We start from the raw sequence: 27,129 nt of genomic DNA, 5'->3' as shown, positions 1-27,129 counted from the left end.
GGAGGGGCTTGGGCCTCGCAAGCTGGCCACCACCCCGTGACCTGTGCACCTGTTACTGCTGCTACATGGTGGCAGCACCAGTAGGTAAGCGCTGGACAGGTTCCAAAAGAAGTGACAAAACAGGAAGGAGATGAGAACAGAGTGACCAATGCAGGAAGGTGGCCCTCCCCGGAATCACACAGCAGGACGGGGACCAATGACCAAGGTCACATTTCAGGAGTCACAAGGTAGTTGCCCGTTGTGTAGGTGCCTCAGGAGGGTGCGAGAGGTAGACAGCAAGCTCCGGGTGCTAGAGGTCACAGAATCGAGACGATGTGGACTTTGTCACCCTCCAAAGGAGGCCTGGTGTGCAGGGGCCGCGTGGCTCTGGACCCAATGCGGTGGGGCAGGTTTGACACCAGGAAGAACTAGAAAGGACTGTAGGGCCCTTGCCCAGACGAGATAGCAGGCAAGCCAAGGAAGTGGCGCGTGAGGTGCTAGGAACTGTGAGAACCGTGGGGAAGGAGGACGTCACCGAGCCATGGCTCATATGCACATGGGTCGCAATTCTGGGCTTTTAGTGCTTTTTCCAAATCAGGTTGAACCTGCCATCCCCGGTGCACAAGGGCAGGACTGAACCTCACCCTGAAGACCTGTGGCTGGGGCGCAGGGCCAGGAATGCCCACGGAATGGGACTGTGAGCTCAATTTCCTTCTGCATGGTGGGGTGCGTGTATGCATGTGGAAATTTACTCAAGATACTGTTTACACATCTGGTTTGCCGTTCCATTATGTATTTGTGTACTGTAAGCCTGGAAGTGGCCCACACTTGTCTTGGCTTCTGAGTGTCCCTCTTTTCATAAATGTATGTGACAAAGGAGTCAATGTTATTTTAAGAGAAGACACAAGATCCAGACTCAGAAGAATCCAAAGAAAAACTACCGGGAGCAGAGACAAGGGTCGGAGCCCTGAAGCACCAGCGGCCATGAAGACATGGAGTCGTGGGCCTGCGCACAGATGTGGTTTCCACCCTGGCTCCCTCCTGCAGCCCTGAGGAGGAGGACAAGGTCATGGAGCTGCACACAAGAGAGAGACAGTTTACAGAAGGCACCACAGGGGCGGGCAGGGACATGCTTATGTGACACTCTATAAGACAAAACAGGCTGAACCAGGCCAACATGGCCACTTCCAGTAGAAAAGCTCACAGATTGCTTAAAAAATGTCTCTGAGTTAATAATTTCAAAATTATTTCAGCTTCTCAGTTGTCCTGCCTGAGCTTAAGGAAGGAGGCAGAAGATGATTCTAACAGCAAGAGAGCCACATCACAACGATTAAGACCAAGGGGCCCAAGGTGCTTCAGAACCTCGAATGCCATTTCAGAGGCCCTAGGGCAACACAAGCCTCAGGGGATCGGGGGAGACTGGGCAGGGGTGTGATGCAGAACCCCTGGACAAGGACGAGCTGAGAATGGAGGCAGATCTCCTTCCCTTCCTCATAGGGGGACGCAGAGGACATAGGCTCTGCCATTGCAAGAGAAGAACAAGTTACTAGGCAACCGGCAACGCGGTTTTCTGGACACTCAGGCCAACTACTGCAACGGAGAGACAGGGGATGTAGTCTCGTGGACTTGGATGCGTCCTGAGTCTGTCCCTCAGGACATTCTCATCCGCCGGTCAGGAAAGGGGACGAGGCAATGCCATACCCAGGGCACAGTGTCATACTCCCACTGTCAGCCTGGGGCCCCCAACAAGTGCTGTTTCGCAGGTGCCCACCTTCCCACCCACTGTTATGATATGGATGCGTCCCCCAGAAGCTCCTATGTCAGACCATGCAGGAAGGTTCAGAGGTGAAAGGATTACAATACGGGAGCCTTAATACCATCATGGATTAATCCACCCACAGGGACTGAGTGGGTGGGAACCATAGGCAGAGGGGTTATGGCTGGAGGAGGTGGTCACTGGGCTGTGCCTTTGAGGTTTTTATTTTGTTCCTGGTGAGCAGAGCTTTCTCTGCTTCCTAGTGCCATGTCCTGAGCTGCTTTTCTCCTCCACGCCCTTCCGCCATGATGCTCTGTCTCACCTGGGCCCAGCCCAGGGCAATGCAGTTGGCTGATCATGCACTGAGACCTCTGAAACCATGAGCCAAATAAACTTTTCCTCCTCTAATGGTTCTCATCAGGTCCTTTGGTCACAGCAATGAAAGAGCCGATTAAAACACTAAGGTTGCCAGTTTCCTGGCCCTGGGAGCTTGTCTGCCTACAGCATGACTGCTCTTACTACTAGAGAGATGCAGCCTGAGATACACCTCTGCAGGGGGAGGCAGCATCTGCAAGGGAAGGGGGAGGAGGAAGGGGAAGGGGAAGGAGGAAGGGGAAGGGGAAAGATAGAAACTCTCTTGGGAGCACATTCCTCGCAGACCCTCCTGGACTTACCTCCACTCAGAGAGTCCAATTTTCTTTTCAATTTCATGGCGTGTGATGGTGCACAGGAACTTGTGGGAAGAAGCCACAGGAAATCCCAGCTGTATAGATGGCTCCAGGGATGCTAAGAAACTCAGTCTAGAATCAGGTCTACAAGAGCTACGCCATTGGCAAGTGACCAGCTCGACATCCAGCTCAGGATGCCACCCTGCAGACGCTAACTAAATGTGGTGACCCTGGCACAACATTTCCAGAAACCTACAAAAGTGTTCATCAAAGGCCCTAAGAAAAGTTACAAGGACATGGCCTAACTGAGAGGACAAAAGATACCACAAGACTCAACTTCATGTTTAGCCATCAAGACCTGAATCATAAAATTCCACTATAAAAAGGGTTTTTTTTTCTTTTTCTTTTTTTTTTCAAAACGTTAGGTCCAAGAACACAGCCACGCTGCCCCATCCAGAGAAGCCCAGTTGATTCTGTTTTATTACCGGACTCCCCCTCTTCTGAGGAAGCCCCTCGCCATAAACTGTCACCAATTTCATCTCTGCGTTAGGCCTAAACCATCTTCATTAAAACCCCGCCAAGGTGCAACATGTGAGTAAATCAAAGCTTTGATGCTCTATTTTGCACATTTCATGGGCCACTAGGGATAATTAAAAGGGCAATTATATAAAGTTGGTGCAGTTTTGAGAAACAAATGACATTTTCTGCTTTAAAGCACTTGATAATTTGATATTTTGCTATTAGGGCCATCATGGATACTTTTATAGACAAGCAGCCAAATACACAATAAATGCTCCCTAACAGCCTCTAATGATGGCTTTTGCCCACTATCCCCCGTCCGCATCCCAGTCCATAAATCAGATGCTAAGTGCTGAAGGGAGAGGGAATGAAAGTGCTGGAGCCCTGGGAAGAGGGTGGGAAGCGGGACCCTCCTTGGCTCCTTTCCGGAGAACACCTAGAAAGGAATCGGAGCCTGGCTCTGCCGCCACCGCGTCCCAGCAGCGCGCTGAAGCCAGCCAAGTGCATTCCAGCTCATGAAAAATACAGCGAAGAAACCGCTCGTGGCAGGAGCATTTAACTTCCCTGTTCTCAGCCTTCCCCAAGTGGCACTTTTCACCAGCAAGTTGTTTATTATGTTCGGTGCCAGGCAAAACTGATTAAATGGGGCTCTTAAGAATCGAGGCGTTATAAATTCATGGAAATACAGCAAGCAATAAATTCCATGGAATTAAAAGCTTACTTGTGCCATTAGCATTTCCGGGTGTTTGAATTGTTAATACCGATGTACAAAACGGATGTCCCTCTCGGACGGGCTGACCAGGGCGCCACATGCGAGCAGCTGTGAAATTTTTTTTTTTTTTAATCTAAGTGTCATCGTGACTTGGCAGGTGTGAGAGCCACCGAGGGGAAGAGGGGAGGAGTCACCTCTAGAATTCTCCTTTGCCCCTCAAAGTCGATCCCACCCCAGGAGAGAGGAGACACCTAATATAGGGTGACAGGCAGGAGGAAAGCCAGCATAAAGATGGAGGCAAAGGGCTCGGGCCTAGAATGGACAGGAATGCCATCTTAGCCACTGAGGGGGACGAGCGCTTGATCCTCTCCAGTCTTCAACATGTTCTGACTGCTGACCTCGGTTGCCACCCAGGGCATATAACCCAGACCAGGCTGCTCAGAAAACCGTCGAGCACTAGGTGCTCTGCGGAGGTGGCTGATGGCGTCCCCTGGCCTGCTATGTCTTCTGTGTATTCCTCCTGAGGGCATAGGAGGTGCTATTCTAAAGTGCCAAGGGAGGGCTGGGAGTGAGCTCACTAGCAGAGCACTGGCCTCTCCTGCGCTTGATCCCCAGTTCTGTTTAACAACAACAAAAAAAACGGCAGCGAGTAAAATAAATCAGTCAGTTATGACATCAGCAGGTAACCGATATTCGTCCCAAGCATACGATATGAAGCAGCAATTCTGCTTACCTGTGTACTAAAAGAACACCTCTGCCAGGCACGGAGGTGCATGCACGTCTTGGGAGGCTGAGGCAGGAGAATGAGTTCAAAGCCAGCCTCAGCAACATAAAGAGGCCCTAACTAACCCAGTGAGACCCTGTCTCTAAATAAAACACAAAAAAGGGCTGGGGATGTGGCTCCGTGGTTCAGTGCCGTTGGGTTCAATCCCAGTACCAAAAAAAAAAAAAAACTTCCTTTTCTACAGAAATAGATCCTGGATCTCCAGAGGGCAAGATACAAATGTAGTAAGGGAAAGAGAAAGAAAAACCAAGATGACTCCTAAAGACATCTACTGGGGGCGGGGGTGGAGTGTGAGGATAAGCTTGCTTATTATTTATTTATTTATTGGAAAACCGAAAATCACTGCCCACAAACTCAGTGTGATCCTTTGAAATACAACTTCTGGGCTGGGGCTGTAACTCAGTGGCAGAGCACTTGCCTGGCATGTGTGGGGCACTGGGTCGAATCCTCAGTACCACATACCAATAAACAAATAAAATAAAGGTGTTCTGTTGTCCATTGACAACTACAAAAAAAAATTTTAAAACGTTATTAAAAAAACTTTTAAAACAGGATAATACAATTAAAGGGAAAATGACTTCTAAATCTGGAATTACCAAAAACCAGGAGAAAAAGCAAATCACAGTTGTTCATCTAGACAGATCTGCAAACCACCTCTTCATCTTTCCCAGAATTGGCTTAACAGCACTCTTTCTTGACATACCAAGAAACTCCCGTGCTGAAAGAGCTCCACAGAACAGACACCGATGGTGGTTCTGGGTGTCTGTGATCAGCTCTGGGGCTGGGCTGCACAGGTGGACAAAACGCGTGGAGCCTCCTGCGGTCCCCATAGACCTGGCTCGTGAATCACAAAATGGAAAGGAGACAGAGGAGGAGCCTCACGGGGAGAAGCAGCCATCAGGGTGCTCTCCAGGGCTCCAGTCAAAAGCCACCACCGTGCATCCCAGGAGCAGCCACTGTGAGGGTGTTGGGACAACTGGCTGTTGTTCAGGAAAGTCCTGCCCTGAGATCAGACCTACTACGCGTGCCACATTGGCAGGGGAGATGATTGACATTAAGACACCACGTGCACACTTTTCATAAAAGCTTTGGAGTCCCCCCTGGGGAAATGGTCAATTATAAAGCACCCATTACGTACTCTAAATCAGGAATCAGAAGATTCTGAGCAGACAGGTTCCCAGTCCACTGGGACTTAAGAGTGATTTTCAGATAAGGCAGGCACCCCGAAACAAGTGCTGATCCACGAGCATCCTGTGCACAGTGATGGGAGGGGCCGTGCCCAGGATCCCCCCCTCCAGGAGCATGACTGTGGTGACAGACACTGGGGAAAATGTACCTGGCAATGAAAACGAGAAATAATCAGCATACTTTTCTCTCCACCAGGCCTCCTGCATTATAGGTGGGTGAAGCTCACTGTCCACATGAGGGTCAGTGCAGGACGTCCCCCACTGTGGCGAGCAAATCCGACAAGGCCCTGGCCTCATGCCCCCATGTGCCTTGGGATACAGTCAGCCGTCCACCTATGGAGTCAACGAATCTTGCATCAAACAATGTGTAATGTTTTTTTCTTGTCATTCCCTAAACGATACAAAACAGCAACACAGGCCCTGACATTGTGCTACGTACCCTAAGTAACCCAGGCGGGGGAGGGTGGGTGCAGGTTCCATGGAAACCCGACAGCATTGGCTGCAAAGCACGTGAGCATCCCTGGACGTTGGCCTCTGGTCCTGGAACCCAGTCCCATGGATGGTGAGGGTCCTGGCACCCAGGTGGACATCCATAGCAGTGAGTCCCCTCAGCAACCGTGGAGAAGACAGGAAGCCCCTGCGTATGTCCCACAGTAGAGCTGCCCCCTCTCTAGTCCCACGTCCTTTCCTAACTAGACATTCCTCTCTCTGTCCTTAATTCTCACGGACTGCAACCCACTGCCGTTCAGGAGCTGCAGTCCCGTTTTGTGCCATAAAGAAGACACAGATGATGTGTTAGGTGACTACCTGGGGTGAAGCCGTCTGCACCTCAATAATGGATTCCCTGATTCGGACTCATGTTTGGGTGGAGTGTCGAATCCACAGGGCTCACCAGCACTCTCCAGGGTTTCTGCCCACAGCTTTTCAAGTTTAACCCATTTTCCAGAACTGGGCAGTTCCCGCTTGCTGCTTTTGGCCTGCAGACAAGCGTACCACGGCCCTGCTCCTTGCTGGTGAGGCAGACAGGGCACCCGGAACAGGGACACTGCTCTGCACCCCTCCCACAGCCTCTTTGACACCCACTGAAGATGGACAGCAGGCCTCCACCCCAGTGTGCGGGTCTCCCTGCCTCCCTCGCTGCTGCACCATGAGCAGAGAGAGGAAGTCCCTGTCCTCTGGACTCCTGTGCCCTGTGGCTCACCGAGAGTGGTAGGACAGGACTGGGCCATGGGCTCAAGCTCCTTTTCCAAGGAACTCCTCCAGGAGGTGCTGGGAAGAGGCATGTCCAGCTATGGAGTAGATGGTCCACCTCCACTCTGTCCTTTAGGCAGGCCTGGCTGACCGCAGGCGGTGTCCTCGGACCCTGAGTCCACTGACCAAGACGTCGACTCCCACTCCGGCTCCATGGTGGCCCCCACCCTTCCTCCCTACCTCCTTGGGGGTGACCACGCTGCCCCCGCCCTGCCTCCAGCCCTGGTCTTTGTCAGGTTCAAGGTCCCCGTTGGGCTTTGTTGTGCAGAAGCTGGCTGACAGTTCACCCCAGCCTTCCTTGAAGAATGCCTCAGATGGCCTCCATTCTTTCCTGGGAGCAGTTTCTGATGACAGTGTGTCCCTGAACACGCCCCCTTTGCTGTTGAGGGGGCTGTAGCCCCACAACAGGGCACAAACAGTGCAGCCCAGACAATGGGCAGCAAAGGGCCCTGGGGGGAGGAGGAGAAGCAAATAACAACACAAAGTAAACCATGAACAAGGCCCAAAGAGGCACCAGGATGGCATGCTGTGCTGTTCTGAGCCCCAGGCGAGTCTCGTGCAGGGCCCGGTCACAGGCTCGTGCAGGGCCCGGTCACAAGCGTGGCTGCAGGACAAGAGGGCAGTGTGACAGCCACTGGAAGCCAGATAAACGGAGCTGGATGATACTTCCAGTGGATTGCCCCAGCCTCCTCTCATAGCAGTGGCATCACCAGCTCCTGGCATGCCCCACATCCCTACTTCTCGCAGCAGCCTGACTCCAGGGTCATCCCCCCACCCGTCTTTTGCTGAGTCCCCCAGAGGGAGCTGAGCCATCTCCACAACTCCTTTGGGATGCGTGCTCCACACCCAAGGGATCTGCACATTGGCATCGGTGCCGTCCCCACTGGCTGGACCTGCAGCACATTCCACCCATGGTGCGTCCCCAGACCTACAGGTCCTGGCGCAAAGAGAGCTTGGGGTCTCCCTTTGAGCACACTGCCAACAGGCAAGAGGAGGCAGAATGAGTGCAAGGCCACCCTCCAGGTGGGCCACCTTACTAGGTCCTCAGCAGGAAGAAGGTGCTCAGAAGCTGACCCCAGGCTACCTCTGAGAGGCAGGGCAGAAGCCAAGACCCGCACTGCAGCCCTTGGAGACCTCACCACCAGGAAAGGACTCCCCTTAGAAATAGGTCAACTCAGAAGACAGCAGAGGGAGGCACGTAAAGCTGAGGCCAAATGGCACCATCCACATCAGACCTGTCCAGTTACAAATCAGGGTCCTTCTTTGCATAAGCCAGTCTGAGATGAGTCTCTCCCCAGGACATTCAAGAAAAAAGTCCTCTTGATGACTCCTCAATCATGAAGGTTCAGAAGAAGCACTGCCCGAGATAAGCCTTCCAGAGAGGGAGTCAGGATCAGAGAGATCTGGGCTGAATTCACGGTTTCTTATCTCTGGGTTCTGAAATCAATCAGCAATCATATCTGATTTTCACTTTTACTAAAAGTAAGGGTTTAAGAGATGTCATCAAGATCCAGTACTCAGCTGCTTTCAGCAGGGCCGGCTGCCCTTTCTGACAGTAATGGATTTTCTTAGATACTCTTGGGTTTAAAATGGGCTCACCCATGACCCAACAGCACGCACGAGAGGGGAACTACCCACCACCTCCCCCCCCCCCCCCCGACACAGATTCCTTCCCTAAACCACTGTTCCCAGGTTCTTGTCTTGTTCAAAAACACTCTACTGATATGGGATAATATATGGTTAGCATGGATTTCCCCCCCCCCACACACACACAGTTCAAATCCAGTCGTAGTGTATTTATCCACCTTGTTACTTAACTATATCCCCACATCCGAACATATGCATTTATGTTCCTTTTCAAAATCCCACAAAGTGACCTTCCCAACTGTACCTCATCCTCACCCCACAGAAGGACCATAATTCAACAATTCCCTCTCGACAGACACTCATGGAATTGGGTTTTGCTCCCACAGACCACGGGGCAGTGATGTTCCTGTGTATAGGCCTCATGACCCGGCAGCACCGGTCCACCTGTTCCTAACAGAGGCCACAAACTGCCCGTTGGAAACATGAATCTCATTACCTTCTCAGGTCCCCTACACTGGGCCTAGGTCTTCCTTTTACAGGCCTCTATTTTTCTGATGGGTCAGACGAACAATGTCCTTCATGGAGAGTGCAAACAGAACGCAGGCAGGAAAATTTCTAGAATATCTGCTGACATACATTATTGCAGAACCCAAACACCTACTCTGCAAAGTAACACAATGTACAGACTTCAGAGAATATCCTTTGAACCTATACCTGAAGGTACAGGTGAGGCTTCTGGGCATGTATGGAGTGACATGTGGGGTCAGCTCATATGCCCATCGTCCTGGAGGGTGGAAGGGTGCCCCTCCCCCGCCAGACCTTCTTCGTTATCCCCTATCCATTCACACCTTCAAGAGTGCGTGGAGCACATTTCCAGCTTGCTTTCCTTCAGTCTAATTCTTTTTAAAAATAATGTCATAAAGTTGACATTTTCATTTACAGTTAAACCACAGTTAAAGTGCACCAATGAGGGGTAAACCCAGCACAAATTACCAAGCCTAAAACATCAGCAAACACTCCCCCAAGCCAATGATCAAAAAGAAATTCAGTGGTTGCAAACACACATCTATTTTTCTAAGCAGGAGCGTCTGCAGACGCGTCAGTCAGTGGCCAACAGCGGGGTCTGGCAACATCTAATATTTTCTCCTCTAAGCCGGAGGGTTACTTTCTCTCCAGCCTCCAGCGATGATGTTTTCTGAACAGAGTACTAGGAGGCATGGTAAGATAAAGTGATTCCGAGTCACTCCACAGCCACAAGGGAAAGCTGTGAGCGCAGTTTTGCTGTAATAATAAGACGTTTCTGCACTTGCAGAGGAGAAAAAAAAGAATATGTGAAAGTCATTCCATCCTGAAAACCAGAGGTATGTCCAGCCCCATGTGGCTCCCCCTGCTCCACATTCACTGTAGCCAAGGACAGCTCCATGCTAAGATATCTTTATCAGTGAGCCAAGTGTCGCGATGGACATCTGATAGAGGGCTGCCTCGCATGCACGAGGGACGGGGTTCCAGCCCCAGCAACCCCCTCCAAAATAGGAAAAGGAGGAGTTTCGGTGTCGTCCCCATGTCACCTTCAACAATGCCTTCACAATCACAAGCCTGACTCGGCCATCAGAAACCCAGGCATCCTTTCCTCACCTGTCCATCAACATTATGGTCCTCCCCAGTATGTCCGCTCTGGCTGCCTTCTCCCGTGCCGCACGGCCCCGCCGACGCCTCCTTACATGCCGGGTGCGGGCCTCGCTTTCCTTCCCACGTACCATGAGCTCCTGCACAACTGGCTGCTGCTTCGTATGCCCAACATCCCCACAGGCTCAAGTGGCCGCTCTGCTACTTGGTCAGTCTCTTGCCACGCTATCCCAGCTTGCTGCCTGGCCAAGGACACCAGATGATGCTCACCCTTATTTGCATATGGTTCCCTCTGCAAGGCCATGGACCATGGACGGAAATGACCCTGTCTCCCGTGGTGCTGCATTTGGCCCATGGCAATGAAGGAACCTCCAGCACCAGCCACCTGTGAGCCCTCCCATTCCTTTGTGCATGTGCCCATCAAGAGGTGGACCCTCTCCCCTGCCCCTGAGTGCGGGCTGGCCACGTGACGGTGATAACTGCAGAGCAGTGTAAGTGCTCAGGGTCTGTTCCCTTCCCATGCCCGGGGAAGCCTGGCCATGTCCTCTGTCCAGTTTCTCCAGCACGCTGCAGAGGCCCAGGTGTGTGCAGGAATCCTCCAGGCTGTTCCAGCAGCAGCTGAGCTCCCAGCTGCAGGTGGGAGCGTGAGTGACTCCAACACCCCAGGGAGCCAGAGGACACTGCTCTGCTCGTTGTCGCTGCCAACCAAGAGGAGGATTCCCACACCTACTGACACTTTGGCCACCAGGGCTCAGGGACGTGTGTGAAACAGCCCTGAGGAGGGGAGCAGGAGGCTCACTGTGAGACTCTAACTCTGCCCTCATTCCTGGGCCTTCTGCAGCTACTCCCCCACACAGAGCATTCTTAACACTGAGGAGTGACCTCCCAAGCTGCAAATTTGATGACACGCTCCCCCCCCAAGACACCACACACACACACACACACACAGGAATTAGAAGCACAGATCCACACACACCTAGCTTATCCCACACAAGGTCACGGCTGGTGCTCACCAGTGGCCTCCACACTGGTCTGTGCCTGGTTCCTTCAACAAACCACACTCCAGCCCAACGCAGGGCTAGGTCCCTCTTTGTCCCAGATCTCCTTTCAGCCATTTTCCCCCTAGGAGCTGTCATGGGTTCCATGTCAATCACTGCATGTTCACCAAATTCCAGACACACGGCTTCTGACGGGCATTCCCCATTCTGGACATCGGCCCTTACTCAGTGCTTCTTAACAGGGGAGCTCATGCCCTGCAGGGGACACTTGGCAGTATCTGGTTCTCATGCACAGGGTGGGGGTGCTCCAGGAATATGGCGGGGAGGAGCCAGGGACAATGATCAACCACAAAGCACAGTGGTGCTCCCTCAGTAAAGACCTGCCTGGCCCCAGTGTCAACAGTGCCAGGCTGAGAAGTCTCTCTTTAGGAAAACATCAGACAGGCAAAGACCAACACACCGTGTATTTACCAGCTTGCTTGTTTACAACCTCCTGCATCGTCCAAGCGGGGCTGGTTCAATACCCTGTGACACAGAGACACAGTGATAAAGTAGTAACAGTGTTATTACTAATGCCAACTGCTACACAGACAGGATGGCAACATGTTTTTAAATTTTTTATAAAGTAAAAAAAAGTTTAACAATCCTGTTCAAACTACAATGTATCTATATCAAATTGGTCCATAAAAAATAATATAAACCACAAAATATGACTTAAAATTTTCTATGAGGCACATTCTAATAAGTCAAATAAAACATTCATTTTAATAGTGCATTTAGTTAAATCCAATGTATATAAAATAGAATCATTTCAACCTACAATTAATAATTACAATGATTCAGTGTTTTATAGAATCCTACACGCACACACCGGAAAAAAACCCTGTGTAAAAGTTCCAGGCTCAGCACCTACCCACTCAGGCTAGCCACATGCCCCCTGCCCAAGAGCTACCTGTGGTGACTGCTACTGCACCTGCCGGGTCCATTCTACAGCAGGTGGGAGAGAGGGATTCAGGATGATTTCCAGTAGGTCCAAGTCAGGATCTGGGGGGTAATTTGACTTCTGATTGTTGTTTGCTCGTTAGTTTTGTTTTTTGGCTTTTTAAATGATGAGAATAAAGAAAAATCACACTATACGCATTTGAAAGGAGCAAACAGAAAAGATGCCTCGTTAAGCTTCATCATGAACATGTGCAAGATGGTCCTCCCCTGGCGAGCTGTGGGTGAGGAAGCATTCAGGAGATGTCACAGGAAGCCTGCGTGCCACCACATACTGGTGAATGTGTGCGTGTACCGACACCCCTAGCCTGGGACCCCGTTTTACCCCGACCCTGATGTGGAGCATGCAACTAGCATCCTGATAGGACAGTCATAAGTTCTGTAAGATCCTGGTACACCCAGTGAGCCTTGCAAACAACCCAGGAACACCACTTCATGACATTGCCACCCTACATTTCCAGTCTTAACGGAGCTCGGGAGCCCCGATCTCGCCACCTGAACTCAAGAGCACAAGGGAACCAGTGGCCTGCCTGGCCTGGCATGATTTTCCCCCTAACTCAAGCTGCAGCAGAGACAAGAGATGATTCACACTTCTAAGGAAGAGCCAAGGCATGCCTCAGGTGGCCCTGCCCCAGGCCTTTTTATGACAGGTGAGATGGACCAGGAGAGAGAGAGATGCTTCAAACTGTACTATCCTATCACACTTAAAAATCAAATCAACTTCTATTTAGGATCTTAATTATTTTTCCCTGTACTGGGATCCAGAGGATATAATAAAGATGCCTATTTCATTTCTATTTCTATAATGCCCTCCATAACAAAGCAAAACATTTAAAAATATTTTCACTACTTTGAATTTTTAATAGTAAAAACTGTGAACCTCCTTTGGAATGTGCTATTATCTTCTATGTGCTGTGATACCCATGAAAATAACTACTGTGCCACTTCCTGAGCATGCCCTGAATTCAAGGCTCTGCACCAAGCTCTTCCTACTTGGAAAAATTAATTCAATCTTCCAAAAAAATAATAGGGGAGGTACTAGTTTAGCCCCCACCCTGTTTTTCAGAGTAGGTAGAAAAACCCAGTAACTTCCTGAAGATCACAAAGCTACACAGCAGCAAGACAGAGCCCCTGGCCCCTGACACTGAAATCTACATTTTAATACTAATGTTGCCACATGTCAACTGGGACAGAAAGACATTGGCAGCATCTTTACAAATTAAAAAAAAAATACTATAATTCTATTAAGATGAAACTATATTGTCTGTGTTAAACTGTTTTAATAAAATGTGAAGGTTGGACACAGTGGCACTTGTCTATCATCCTAGCGGCTTTGGAGGCCAAGGCAGGAGGATCATAAATTCAAAGCCAGCCTCAGCAAAAGCAAGGTGCTAAGCAACTCAATGAGACTCTGTCTCTAAATAAAATACAAAATAGGGCTGGGGATGGGGCTCAGTGGTCGAGTGGCCCTGAGTTCAATCCCTGGTACACCCCCCTCCCCCCGCCAAAAAAAAAATCTATAATGTGAACCACAAAGGTAACTCAGATGTTTCCAACCTCTATGCCACTGTCACAGTGCAGGCATGCAGCAGGTGCTGTCAGTGACCCCATTGCACAGACGGGGAGCACTGATTGGAGGCTTCCAGACCACATCCCAGAACTGCCATCCAAACCCACACCTCAGGCGGCCACAAGCCACGCTTCTCTGTGACAGGACAGAACACCACAAGCCACCCTCCATCACACTGGCAAATGGAGGGCTGACTTTTCCATGAAAACCCAGTCCTGTTTTGGAACCACAGTGATAGGAAAGTACAAAGACAACTAGGCGGTGTCCTTGTGCGTCCCCCAGAGAAAGCAGGTGTGGTCCAGGTCATGGGGTGCAGGGCCCTAACCCCAAGTCCTCGCGCTGACCTCGACCCTGGCCCCAGCAACACTGAGACCAGCGGGTTTGTGCGGGGCTGAGAGAGGAAAGGCAGGACACTTTCCTGTTAATTCTTGGGGGATGCAGAAGAGCAGGCCCCTTGATTGTACAGAGGAGAGGATGAGCAACGCAGCTCTGCAGAGCTCAGGCTTCAGCGCACCCCACTCAACACCTGGGCACCGCTCCCTCCCATGAGGCCAAGGGCTGTCCTTAAGCTCTGGGCACCTAAGTGGACTCTGCTGGGCCTCTCCTGGGCCTCTGGGACCACGTAGCAGGAGGATGCTAGCTCCCTAGATGCAGGGCTAACAGGGAAAGGGGAGAAGCTCCTGGCACTCAGGAGCCCCCAACCTCCACGATGATAAGGAGGCACCCAGGGCCTGAAGAGCGCTGGCTGTCAGGGAGCTGTGGAAGGAACACAGCACTAATCCTAGGGAAGAGGTACAGCCAGGCTCCGTCCCTGACCCCTGCAAGGGAGCTCTTTGTAGGTAGCCGTTGTCCATGAGGAAGTGACAGGTCGACCCTCCCCACTTACAGAAGAGGCATTCTTCCTGGTCTCTGATGGACTTTGGCCCTCCCCCTGACATGCTGTCCACAGCAAGCTCTCCATAATGACTCAGGGAGCAAAGGAAGGCATCTAAAGCTTCAAAGCACTTTGTGACCGAGTCCTTACCTCTCACCCTGCATCAAGTCAACTCAAAATGGATCAAAGACCTGGGAATTAGGCCAGAAGCCAGCAACTAGAAGAAAACCCAGGGTCAATACTCCACTGCACAGGCACGGGCCTCGACGTCCTCAATAGCCCCCTTGATAAGGCTCGGGAAGCCAGGCCAGGAACAAAATAAAGGGGATGGCATCCAATTAAACAGCTTCTGCACAGCACAGGAAACAACTGGGGAGGTGAAGAGCGAGCCCACAGAAGGGGAGAGAATCTTTGCTCGGTGCTCTTCTGACACAGGACAATATCCAGAATACAGGAAAAAACTCACCCTCCCCCAAAATAACCCCATTATTAAATGGTAACATGAACTACACAAATACTTCTCAAAAGAAATGCAAATTCCAAGAAATAAATGAAAACATGTTCAACATCATTAGCAATTAAGGAAATGCAAATCGAAAGCGCACTGAGACTTTATATCTCACTCCAGTTAGAATGGCGGCCATCAAGAACACAAACAGTAATAAATGGTAGAAAGGACGTGGAGAAGGGACACTGTACACTGTTGACTATGGATATCAGTACAGAGGAACTGTACCTTAGGAGCCACAAAGGACTCCTCGGAATTTACCCTGAAGAACTAAAGTTACCACGCTACAGTGAGACATGAGACCCATGTTTGCACCAGCACAATTCATGTGAGTCAAACTCTGGAAGCAGCCTAGGTGTCCACTAATAAAAGAACAAACCAAGAAGATATGGTACCGATACACAGCGGAGTTATATTCAGCCATTAAGAAAAATGAAATCATGCCATTTGGAGGAAAAATGGATGGAACTTGAGACCATTATGTTAAGTGAAATCAGTCAAACTCAGAAGGTCAAGGGGCATGTTTTCTCTCACATGTGAAAGATGGCGAGGAAAAGGGAATAGAAAGGTGGCCAGGACGAAGATACCACGATACTCAAAAGGGATCAGTGGAGTAGAAGAAAGAAATCGAGGGGAAGGAATTGAGTTTCTTTGAATGTTAAGTCTCTTGATATTCTGGATATTACTTTTCTGTCAAGAGAGCAGCTGCCAAAGATATTTTCCCTTGCTGTATGTTTTTTCTTTGCATTGTTAGTTCATTCCTTTGCTGAAGCTTTTTAATCTGATGCTGTCCCATTCACAAACACTTGGAGAATGACATTGTGTGCATGTAATGTGTCAATGAATTCCACCACAACATACAACCAATAATGTACCGTAAATTGTGCAAAAATAAAATGAAAAAAGTTAACAATAAAAAATAAAGCGTCCTGTGAATCCTGGGGGAACAGCCAATGGTCCAGGAGTCTCTCAATGACAGGATCTCAACCCCTTCCTCCCAGCTCCCTGGTCTCCTCCAAGTCCCCACCCTGGCTGCTCCAACAGTCATAAACAATTTAAGAACAAACAAAATTTCTGGGCCCGATTCGTCAACAAAAAAAATGGAACAAGATAAAAATGAGATAGTTTCCCTTTTTTCCTCCTATGATGTAACTAACAAAAAATTTGGAAACTTGTCGTTAGCCAAGATCTACTGAAATAAACACTCTCCCCTGGAAAGAATGAAGAAAGGCGTGACCATGAGAAGCAGAGTGGCAAGTGTGTGGAGGACCCACAAGTTCCAGAACATGCTGTATGGCTTTGCCTCTAGAATTTATCTAGAGAAGGAGATTAATAGACGAGCATTTGTGATCCCAGCGGCTCAGGAGGCTGAGGCAGGAGAATCGCAAGTTCAAAGCCAGCCTCAGCAAAGGGAGGTATTAAGCAACTCAGTGAGACCCTGTCTCTAACACAAAATAGGGCTGGGGAGGAGGTGGCTCAGTGGTCAAGCGCCTGACTTTAATCCCCGGTACCAGAAAAAAAAGGAAAAAAAGAAAAGCATTTATGTACAGACATGCCCAATACAGTACACTACAGAAAAACTAGAGAGAGCCTCAAGACTCAACATGATGAATGGAAAAATTTCTTTTTTTTTTTTTTATGTTTTTTTTTCTTCCTTTTATTAGATGGCTCTAGTTATACAAAATATTAGGGCTCATTTTAACATAATTACACAAGTATGGAGTATAATTTGCTCTCATTCAGTCCCCAGTACATCCCCTTTTCCACCCCTCCTTCCACTCCTGTTCCATTTTGTCTATATGACTGATCTTTCTGCTATTTACTGATGGATTTTTTTTTTAATTTTAATTACTGGCTGTAGATATCCACAAAGCTGAGTGTCTGTGGTATATTCACACATGTACACAGGAAAGTTTGCTCGGATTCATCCTACAGCTCCTCCCTCCCCCTCGATCCTCATCTGCTCCACTGGTCTCTCTTCTATTTTAAACACTTAAATTTTATTATATCTCAAAGAATGACATCGTATTCAACCATTCACCACCACGTCTTGGTGATTACTTCGTGGGTAAAGGACTTCAGTTCTGTTAAATATGTGTACCCTCAACGAAGAGAAAAAAGGGCGGGGGGATACCCGTGCGTGATATTATCAAGCTCAAGATTCCACAGTATTTTTCCTTTGGATTCGTCTAGTTTCCTATCATTTAAAATTCCCTCTAGTGAGCTGGTCGTACACCTGCAATCAGGGGGTGGGGGGAAGCCAGTTCATAGAACTCCCTCTCCTGTGTACACGATGTATGTAGAATATGACCATGAGAACTTACCTAATGCAATTACCTAATGAAAATTCTACACTGCCAACTATTTTATCCCAAGGAGGGAGACAGAATGGCAACCCCAATTCCAGAGCCTGAGGGAGCAGGACTGGAAAGCTCAAGGAGACAGAGTCAATTAGCATGCACCTCAAAAAAAAAAAAAAAAAAAAAAAAAACAAGCAGCACCTCATTATCCTCTATGTACCCCGGCCCTCGGCAAAGGAGAGTCATGGAGTGGGCACTCACCCACACATGTCAATCAATCCCATTGGGACAAGGGAGACACCTCAGTTCTCACGCTAGAGAAAACCATGATTCCAAAAATCAACTGTTGTCAACCATCAGAATTCTAACTTAAAATTATCTTCAAATAGCCTTGTTTAAAAGAAAAAAAAGAGGGGTTCAGACTTTAGAGGGAAGCAAGAGAGAGGGGGACAGGGTCAGAGGAGGGGATGGAGGGCACCTGCAGGACGGGGACCCTCCAAGAGGAACCTCTCGCGCTGACACTGTTCCTATGTGATATTGAAACATTTCTAAGTCCCTGAACACGGTTTAGAGGAAAAAAAACAACACATATAGGAAATGAGAGCCACAAGGACGTCCATTTAGAAAGTCTACATTAAAAACTGTGTTGATGTTTTCACTTATTGTTAGTCATAAATTTTCTGTAGTCAAATTTTAACATTTCCAGTTGCTTTTGGTGTTACATGAGTAAAGGAAGGAAGGGGTGTGCCGACTCCCAACGTGGACGGCCAGTTACACAGTGGCCTGCATCTGTCATTTCCTCTTCTACCTCCCAATGTCATCATCAGCGAGGACAAGAATCCCAGGAGCGAGGTCCAATGTCCCTGGGCCCCCTCTGAGCCCACAGATCTAACACCTGCCTTTACCAGAGCTGGGGGACCAGCACGGGGAAAGGGCGGACTCTGTGGGGTGCACAGCTCAATTCTAGACAAAACCCACCACAGAAGAACTCCTGAGGAACCCTCCGCGGGAGGGCAAAGGAGTTAATTCTTGTGCTCTGAAAGATCAAAGTCCTTTCCACTGGCCAGGGGGGCCACCGTGGAATTCCATGAGGGAAGTTTTGTAGCTGCAATGTCAAACAAGTCAATGGCTTGCCCTGGGACAGCAGAAAGACGGACACTTGGGATAAGAAAACATATAGCACCACTTGGGAAGAGGTGCTCTTGGAGTCCAGAGGACGGGAAGAGCCTCAGGATTCTTATTTAAAAGTAGAGGGATAAACTGGCTGGTAACCTGACATCCCAACATCTTTTTGTAAGAAGCTCCAAGGACTAAAGATGTCCAAGAGCTGGGCTGGCCATCGATACCAACGACCCTCCATGGTAGGCAGGGCGACACTCAGCAATGGTCACCATGGCAGCCTCCAAGTTAAGATGTGTGCTTAGTAACTACCAACGGAGGAAAGAAGAATGATATTTTAAGGAGAAGAAGTGGAAATAAAAATAGCCCACATGGTACCAGTGCAACTCAACAAGTCTTTCTGTAAAAAATAATGGCAGGACACAAATGAAACACTGACCTATGGAGGTCTGAAATTTTGTTCCCATCTCTCCATGTCTTCCTATTTTAAAAATTTTAAAATGCCATAAAAACAAAAGTTGAGCAGCACACTCCCAATCATCCAGAGAGAGGGACTGTGCTTCTCCTGCCCAGTACCCTGTTAGTGGTACTTGCATCCAAGCACCCGCGTGAGACATGTTTTGTGATTTCTGCCTTTCATTTTCCGAGATGCTTCAAGACTGAGACCAAGCCAGAAATCCTGAAAATGTTCAATCGTATTTCAATATGGTTGAACACACCAGAATCTTTGATGCTCTTAGTTAATTTGAAAGGGAGACGAAGCCATCAAAGACTACCTATATGAGTCTCAGGCTGAGGTGAAAGACTGACTTGTGGCTCCAGCTCAAACTAGGACTTTACTAATCTGGAGACTCCGTTAACCACACCAGGCTGCGATGCACTTTAGATGATTAAAATCAAGAGATCCTAAGGTGAGCCCTGGACGCACGTTCCTCTCCCCCTGGCTCTCACCCAAACCCACACAGGCCCACCCTCAGGCCCAGCAGCAGGTGGACGGGGACCAGACACACAGGCTCCCTTAGCGTTTCTTCTCGGGCTGTGCGAGGACCCGACCGTCACAGAAGTGAGCGTGCAGGGGACGGAGCCAAGGGGGGACCTTCATGAATGGGGCTGCTGCTCAGGTGAGCCTCCTGGAGAAATGAGGGGCGTCATCCCTGCAGTAGAGGAGACGGCAACTAGGTTTGACTCGCGCTAGGAGCCATCAGATCCGGGCTTCGGAGTGGTCTAGCCCAATGGCTGTCCCCTGGACCTCCTGGCATCAGGTCACCCAACTGACGGCCCCTCAACACCTCCTGTTCGCCAAAGTCTGGTTCTGCCTCCGTCTTTGGCTTGCCCCTGCAGCAGCCTGTGATCAAAGGGATTGGCTTCAGAACCCACATCTGGAGCCTTCTCTTCTGTCTACACCAGGGCTCCCTCAGTGAGCTCAGGCCTTTGAGGCCTTTGTGTTTCACTCACGTGCTTATACATCCTCCATTTATAGCCCCCTGGCTGGGAGGTGTCCAGAGCTGAAATCTCTAAGGGCACAACTGACGTCTCAATCTGGGGGATAACACGCAGCGGGAACCACCCACATCCTTGGCGGCACCCCGGTTCTCTCCTGCCCAGCACCATCTGCCCCGGGGACTCCCTGCTGCAGCCCACACCTCCATCCTTCCAGCAGGATCTGAGCGGGCAGCAGCGGACTGCAGGCTGACTCTGCTCTCTGGGTTCACGCCATTGCCCAGTGAGCCCTATTGACACCCAGCACTCAGGACCCAAGGCTGTGTCTTCCTTCACCGACCCCTTCACCCTGACCTTTCCACTCGAGGAGCTGCTCACTGCCATCAGTGAATCCCACACTGACCACATCTCACCATCTCCACCGCCATCTGATGCCAGTCTATGACGGGACCTCCTAACAGGGCTCCCTCCTAGGGACCCACCCACCGACTATTTCCTCCATAGCTTCTTGAATGATGCACTGAAGACATGGATGGCTCACTGCCTCCTCTCCAAGCCCTTGGAAGGCTCCCATTTCACTAAAAGGACAGTGGGACTTGGCACCCTCCTCCATGGGACCCTGCCACTTCCCTACCTTGTCCTTCCTCTGCCCTTTTGAAGGCCCTGATGGTGACTGGCAGACTCCTCCTCTCCAGAAGAGGCCAAGTGTCCACTCAGATGTCATGGCTTCCCAGTGAGCCTCACCTGGCCCCAGACTTTGCAGAAGCCAACCCTGCCTCTGAGCACTGCCCTCTCTGTCCTCCTCCTCTCCCCAGGGCACCTGCCTACCGCCTGCTTCACATTTACAAAGCTGCTCTGCCGTTCCCACCTTCAGAGCAAGGAGCAGAGGACCTGGAGGCTGCTGCTCACCATGGCATGCCCACCCTGGATGGCGACGCTGTCCAATAGAAGCAGGAGGAAGGCCCGGGTGTCCCGGGGGTGATACTGTTAAAAGTAAAAAGGTGTAGCTGAAATGAACTTTCAACATGTAATCAGTGAAGAAATCGGGCAAATAGTTCACATTCTTCAAACAAAGGCTTCAAAATACTGACTGGACTTTATACTTGGAGTACATCGAAAGTTCTAGCGAGCCATATTTCAAGGGCTCTGTATCCATATATAGCTGGTGGCTTCTCACCTGGACAAGGTGGGTCCAGCACAATACCTGGTATGCGACCCACCCACAATAAGGACACCATGAACAGAGGAACACAAGAGGGTGGCCCTTGGAATTGCCCCATGAAGACGGCTCATAGCTTGAGAAAGCTTCATGGCAGACACAAGCATCCGCAAGACAGGGAACACGACGACTTTTTCTTCTACTTTATCCTATAGTTTAGTCTGTTTCAAAACAGTCTTCAGTCCAACCCAGTAAGTCCCTAGTTCATAAGTTGGGCCCAATGCCCACTTTGAAAGTCTTTGGTCTGAGCACACTTTAAAACAAGCACTCTGTGATGGGTAGACCTCAGGACTCTTGCTCTGTCCTGAGGGTCTGCCCAGGGCTCTTGGAAAGGGAAACAAGCCAATCCCCAGAAGAAAGGGAAGTGGAGGGAGGGAGGAGACCTGCGTACCCTGCCAACCAACCCAAGGGTTGCAATGATCACCGTCCAGCCCGTGACGTGCGTTGGCTTTTTTAATTAAGTAATTCTATATAACTTATCACAGTGTCAGGTAATTCACAAAACATGTAATTACCTATAATTACATGCTACGTACACACTAACATACAAAATTCAAGGGGAGGACTGCATGGTTTTCATACTTCAAAAAGACAGGATTTCAGCGGAGAAGAAAGAGCTCCTCCTTTTCCTCCCCACCACCCTTTATTCAAAGGCCACAGAAACATGGCTAATAGTTCTGACCAGCTAAAGAGAAGAACACATGCATGATTCATCTTCGTTTCATGTGGACAAAGTGCCAATCAGCAGCAGTCTTCTGAGAAGATGCCACAAAAACGAAACGCAGACTCAGCACGGGGCGGAAGTCGGTCCTGGGAGCCTCAGCCCATGCAGGACAGACTCCAGGATGGGTACCAGGCTCCTCTGCTGGGCTGGGTGTCACCAGACACCAGGGGGCTGCTGGCAAGGTCCACAGAAACCAGCCACCCTTCACGAGGTTTTGTTTGTACTCGTCCCTTCCGATTCCTTCCTGAAGGTTTTGAGTTGGCAAAGAAAGGTAACATTCCCATGTCTCTGCTAAGAGGATTAGCTGCCACCTAACAGGAGCACTTCCTCCAGCCATGCTCAACGTGAGCGGTGGGAAATTCCTGCCCTTGCATGTGGAACCACAAAAGCATCATTTAAGAAACCATTGGTTACTTGGTTTCATATTTTTGACTGTTCACTGCACAAAATATGGCTACTTGATAATTGTGCCAATACTGTCTTGACGACTGAACAGGCCTTCATGTACATGACATCAAGGGACTTCTGCCTGAAAACAAACTCTATGGAGCATATTTTACTGAAAATCAATATTTAAAAAAAATTTTTTTTTTCTCTGAAACTAGCATTCAAGAAGAGACAGCCCTTGTTTACAGAGGAACTTAGTTTAGCATTATGGCTAACAATGTTTAAAAACAGCTAACTTAACATGCAAACATTTAAATGCTGTAGTTTAACTGTTGAGAGGCCACATCAGTCCAGTAAGAATAGGCACAGTATGAGAAGCGGTCCTTTGTTTCCCCTAAGAACATTCCTGATCATCACTCTATTGGTTTTAGCAGTAAGAGCTCTCAAGGTTTTAAGAAGTCTAACATTCGACATGCCTTTGATGGGTCTTGAAAATGCCTTATGATTGCTCAGACTAAGCCAGTCCCAGCAGGATGTATATATCCTACGATTCCTTTTTTACAAGATATCCAGAGCAGGTAAATGCACATGGACAGGAAGCAGATTTCTTCTTGCTAAGGTGGAAACGGTGCTAAGTGACTGCTAATTGACACCAGGCTATCTGTCCTGGTGAGAAAACTGGTCTAAACCCAGGAACGTGGTTGCAAACTCTGTAAACAAACTAAAAACCACTGGACCATACATGTACTCTAGTTGGGTGAACTATATTATCTGGATTATAATCTCCATAAAGCTCTTACCAAAAATTAGCATGCCTGATGACATTTGCAAGATCTGGTAAGAAGTCTGGGGAAAAATCAGGTGACTGACTCACTCCAGATGCTGAAGGACATGGTTCCTGACAGCCCTGTATCCCCTCCTTGATCCCACCCTCTCTCATGGCAACCAACAGGCCCATCCTAACACTCCACGCTTCGTCTTCCTGTCTGGAAGAGAAACTGAGGACAGAGACAGTGCCCTGCCATGCAGCTGGGACCCGGGCACCCACCAGGGAACCACCAAGGAGCTGCTGGGATAAGAACTAGCACGGCATGCAGGTGGCTGCAAATGGGTGAGTAAAGCCCCAGGACTGGCCCTGCACAATCCAGAAGCCATGTCCCAGCCTTGCTCCTGAATCTGCTCTCCAATTTGTCCAAGCCCCTGGGCACCAAGCAGCCCCTGAAGCTCATCAAAGCCATATCACCCCAACCTCACCATTCAGACATCAAGAGGCGCGATATGTATAATCATCAAGTCTCTTGCTTCAAAGAAAGCTGCCTGTTAGGATTTCTGAGCCAAGCGGCCCCACATACCATCAGCCAGAATGCCAGAGGGAATCGAACTTTGGCTCTATTTAAGCCATAGCCTGTGGGTCTCCCCCTTGGTCTTGTCTCTACCCTGTTATAAGCTGGGTGTGGGGATGTTGTGTGTTTGGGGGCCAGAGAGCATTTCAATGTTTAACTGCTGGAGGACTGGTCATGATGTGTTCATCTAAACACTCAAGGAGACTTTCCTACAGAGTCTTTATGACAACTTCATGAATCAATTGTCACAGAATTCAAATGCTACACATTTTGGTCATTTTGAGTGGTTAGGACACAATTATTTTTTTTCCCATCTTTTTTTTTTTTTTTTTTTTTTTTTTCAGTAGTGGGGACAGAATCCAGGGGCACTTTACTACTGAGCTATCCACTACCAATTTTCAAAATTTTTAAACTTTTGAGACAAGGTCTCAATAAATTGCTTAGGCCTTGCTCAAGTTGCACAGGCTGGCCTCGAACTTGAGATCCTCTTGCCTCAGCCTCTGGCATCACTGGGAAGATACATGGTTGCCACTATGTCTGGCTGAAACTGTTACTCTCATTAAGTAAACACTTAAATCACACAAAACTACACTTTCAAAGGAACCAATCATTTACATTTTAAACAGCTGAGGAGCATTTACAATTTAAACCAAGAAATTATTTGTAAGACACTCTAAAGAGTATAGGATCTATCCCCAGATAGCTTAAGTTGCGGTGGCAAGAAAAATTGCCAAAATTAAACATGATTTTCAATTTCTGTAACTTTCTTCCAAATAAGCTGATGACTTAAAAAATGAACCAATATGTATGATGTAAAGCTTGATGATGTAACTGTAACCACATGGGCTTGATAACAGTCTTCAACTCTCCACACCATTAAGGGTTCAATAGGAAATGATAAATTTTGCAAATCGGGTTTGTTGGAATTTTCAGCCAAACGTCATATGTGGGTGAACTGTCAATGATGAGAGAGGCAGGGACACAAAAGCCACATACACCTTTGATAAATGAATAGGTCAGGGCAGGTAGCCACGCCACAGAGACGTCCACTCATCACTCTCCCAGCAAGTTCTCTCCGTTTCTATCTTGATATTCCAGATGACCTTGGGCAGGTTACTTATCGTCTATGGGCCACTTTCCCAGTTTGTAAAGTGGGGATTATACTAATTGACATCTGCCTTCTCAGGAATGCCAGCCTCCGGAACCGTTCCACACAGCACTTAGAGCTACCTGCAAGAAAACTCTCCTCTCCCTACCAACCACCATGGCTGTGATTCACAATCCTTCAAAACTCTGAATCTCGGTTTTAAAAATGCCTCTGTCTGCTTTTCTGAGTTTGCCTGGCTACTGCCATGCACATGACCAGTAGTTGTCCCCATTCTGCCTCTGGGGGCATGTTTATCTGCATTCACACAGACTGGGGCATGGGAGGTGCTGAGAACCTCCTGCACCTGAAATCCACACCACCTGGGGTGTCACGATGGGTGCTCCCGGTCTCATCCTTTGCTGATGAGTAAGATATGCTATTCGCTCAAGGCTGCCTCATCAGAAATGTTACCCTGATCCTCATTTTAAATGTATTTTCAATGTTCTATTTCTAGCAAAATGTTTTTCTCTTACTATATGTAAGAGATCAAGGGAAATAAGAATTTGTCTCTGAAAGGTCCTTGAGCTTAAAGGCAAAATTTACATGAAACTTTAGGCTCAATCTACAAACCCTAACAGAAAGGAAGGAAGGAAGGAAGGAAGGAAGGAAGGAAGGAAGGAAGGAAGGAAGAAAACAAAGTGGCTGGGGGTACGGCTTAGTGGGTAGAGTGCTTGCCTCCCATGCACAATCCCCAGGACCACACACACACACACACACACACACACACAAACATACACACACAAAAAGAAAACAATTAAAATTTGGGTCAAAACAGAGATGAAATGGAGACTGTAAAAGGAAATAAAAGGAATAGAACACTGATTGTGAATAGGAAAAACGAAGATCATGTGTAAAGGATAAAAACAAACACAATAATCAAAACAGACACTGGTGCACATACAGAGGCTGAGGGAAACCTCTCAGGTCCTCCGAGGGCAGGTCAAAGAGAAAGACCATGTGGACTCGGTGCTCGGCCTTCCTGCATCCTGAAAAGACGTGTCAGGAAAGGAGGGATTTTCAGGATCCAGAAGTTTGACATGGGGGGTCCTCATTTGCAGGATGCTCCATGCTGTAACAGAGCGGGCTCTCAGTGGTAATTAAAGAGAGCATGTGTTTTTAAACATGCAGTTTCTTTCTCAGTCAAGGCTAATGACAAATTCCTAGAAGGTTTTTACTGTTAAATTTTCCCTTGAGCCATGATATATATATATATTAAGTCTGAACAACACTATAGAATTGGGGTCGGGGGTGGGCGGCTCACATCTTCATTTTCAGGTGATGGGTTAAGTGTGGCCATGGTAAAGATGCCAAGTCAGAAGAACAGTACTCAGGCTTCTGGGGGATGATCGAGACGGGCTGGGGAAGCACTGGTTGGAGCTGTGTGGATGCGGCAGCTCTGAAGCTCATTTCCACCTTACAGTGACATTTCCAACTTTGTTTAACCACAGTGTTTAGTGTCACCTGTAACTCTGGCCAAAAGCACAAGATGAGTTAGGCACCTGGCAGGGTTGCATGGGGAGCATCTTGGATTGAATTGCTCTGAGAGATCATGGCAACCAGAGACAGCAAAGCAGAGCCAGAAGGGCAGGCGGGGCACAGTCCAAATGGCCCCCAAAGCAGAAAATATTTATTAGCTGGTCCTTGGCAGAAAAAGTTTGCAGCTTCTTGATAAGACTACTGGAATCCAGTGTCCCAGCCAAGGGAAGGGCTTTGCCAACAATCTTGTGTAGCTTGATGTGCCCAAAGAACACCTGAGATCAATTCCTTCTACTGTGCAACATCTTCCTGAAGCAGACATTTGTCCTCGATGCAGGGCGACTGGTACTTCTTGCGAAGTTTTAATTAACCACAGAGCAAAATGCACCAATTCTACATTTTTTTTGGTCCAATAAGTAAGAATTCAACTATAAAAACAAATGAGCAGGTGTAGTGCAACACCTGTATCCCCAGCAATGTGGAGGCAGAGGCAGGAGGATCTTGAGTTCAACAACTCAATGAGAACCTATCTCAAAATTAAAAACTAAAAAGGACTGGGGAAATAGCTGAATCGTAGAGTAACGCCCCGAGTTCAATCCCTAGTACCAAGGAAAACGAATTCGCACCCTTTATTCTAGAGCCAAAATCCCTGGCAGAGATTAAAAACACAATGGACCGGACAATTTTCTCATTATGAAAATTCTATGATTAAAACCATGTTCAACTAAAGAGTAAGAAGTCTGCATCTTACAAATACATATATTTCGTTTAGTAAAACCTGAGCAAAGGTTTGATTCAACCATGCCAGCAAATAACCTGTTTTTAACAGACACAGACTTATTAAACCAAATGGAACTTAGGAAAGGCCAACATTCAAAACTGAAATGAAGATGCAGACGTTGAAAAACATCAGACCCTCAACAGCCTGCAAAATGACCCCACGGAAAGTGCTCACT

The 27,129-nt window shown here is 48.6% G+C and overlaps 1 protein-coding gene across 5 annotated transcripts in view; it reads right to left on the bottom strand.

Annotated features, from left to right (window-relative positions):
- The window catches only part of Foxp1 (forkhead box P1), a 523,563-nt gene that overhangs the window by 260,978 nt on the left and 235,456 nt on the right, over nt 1-27,129 (bottom strand). The window lies entirely within an intron of this gene.

The sequence above is a fragment of the Callospermophilus lateralis genome, chromosome 20 (assembly GCF_048772815.1).
Source record: "Callospermophilus lateralis isolate mCalLat2 chromosome 20, mCalLat2.hap1, whole genome shotgun sequence".
NCBI classification, from domain to species: Eukaryota; Metazoa; Chordata; class Mammalia; order Rodentia; family Sciuridae; genus Callospermophilus; species Callospermophilus lateralis.
Note: the sequence above shows the minus strand (reverse complement) of the source record. Positions and strands in the feature narration are given on the sequence as shown.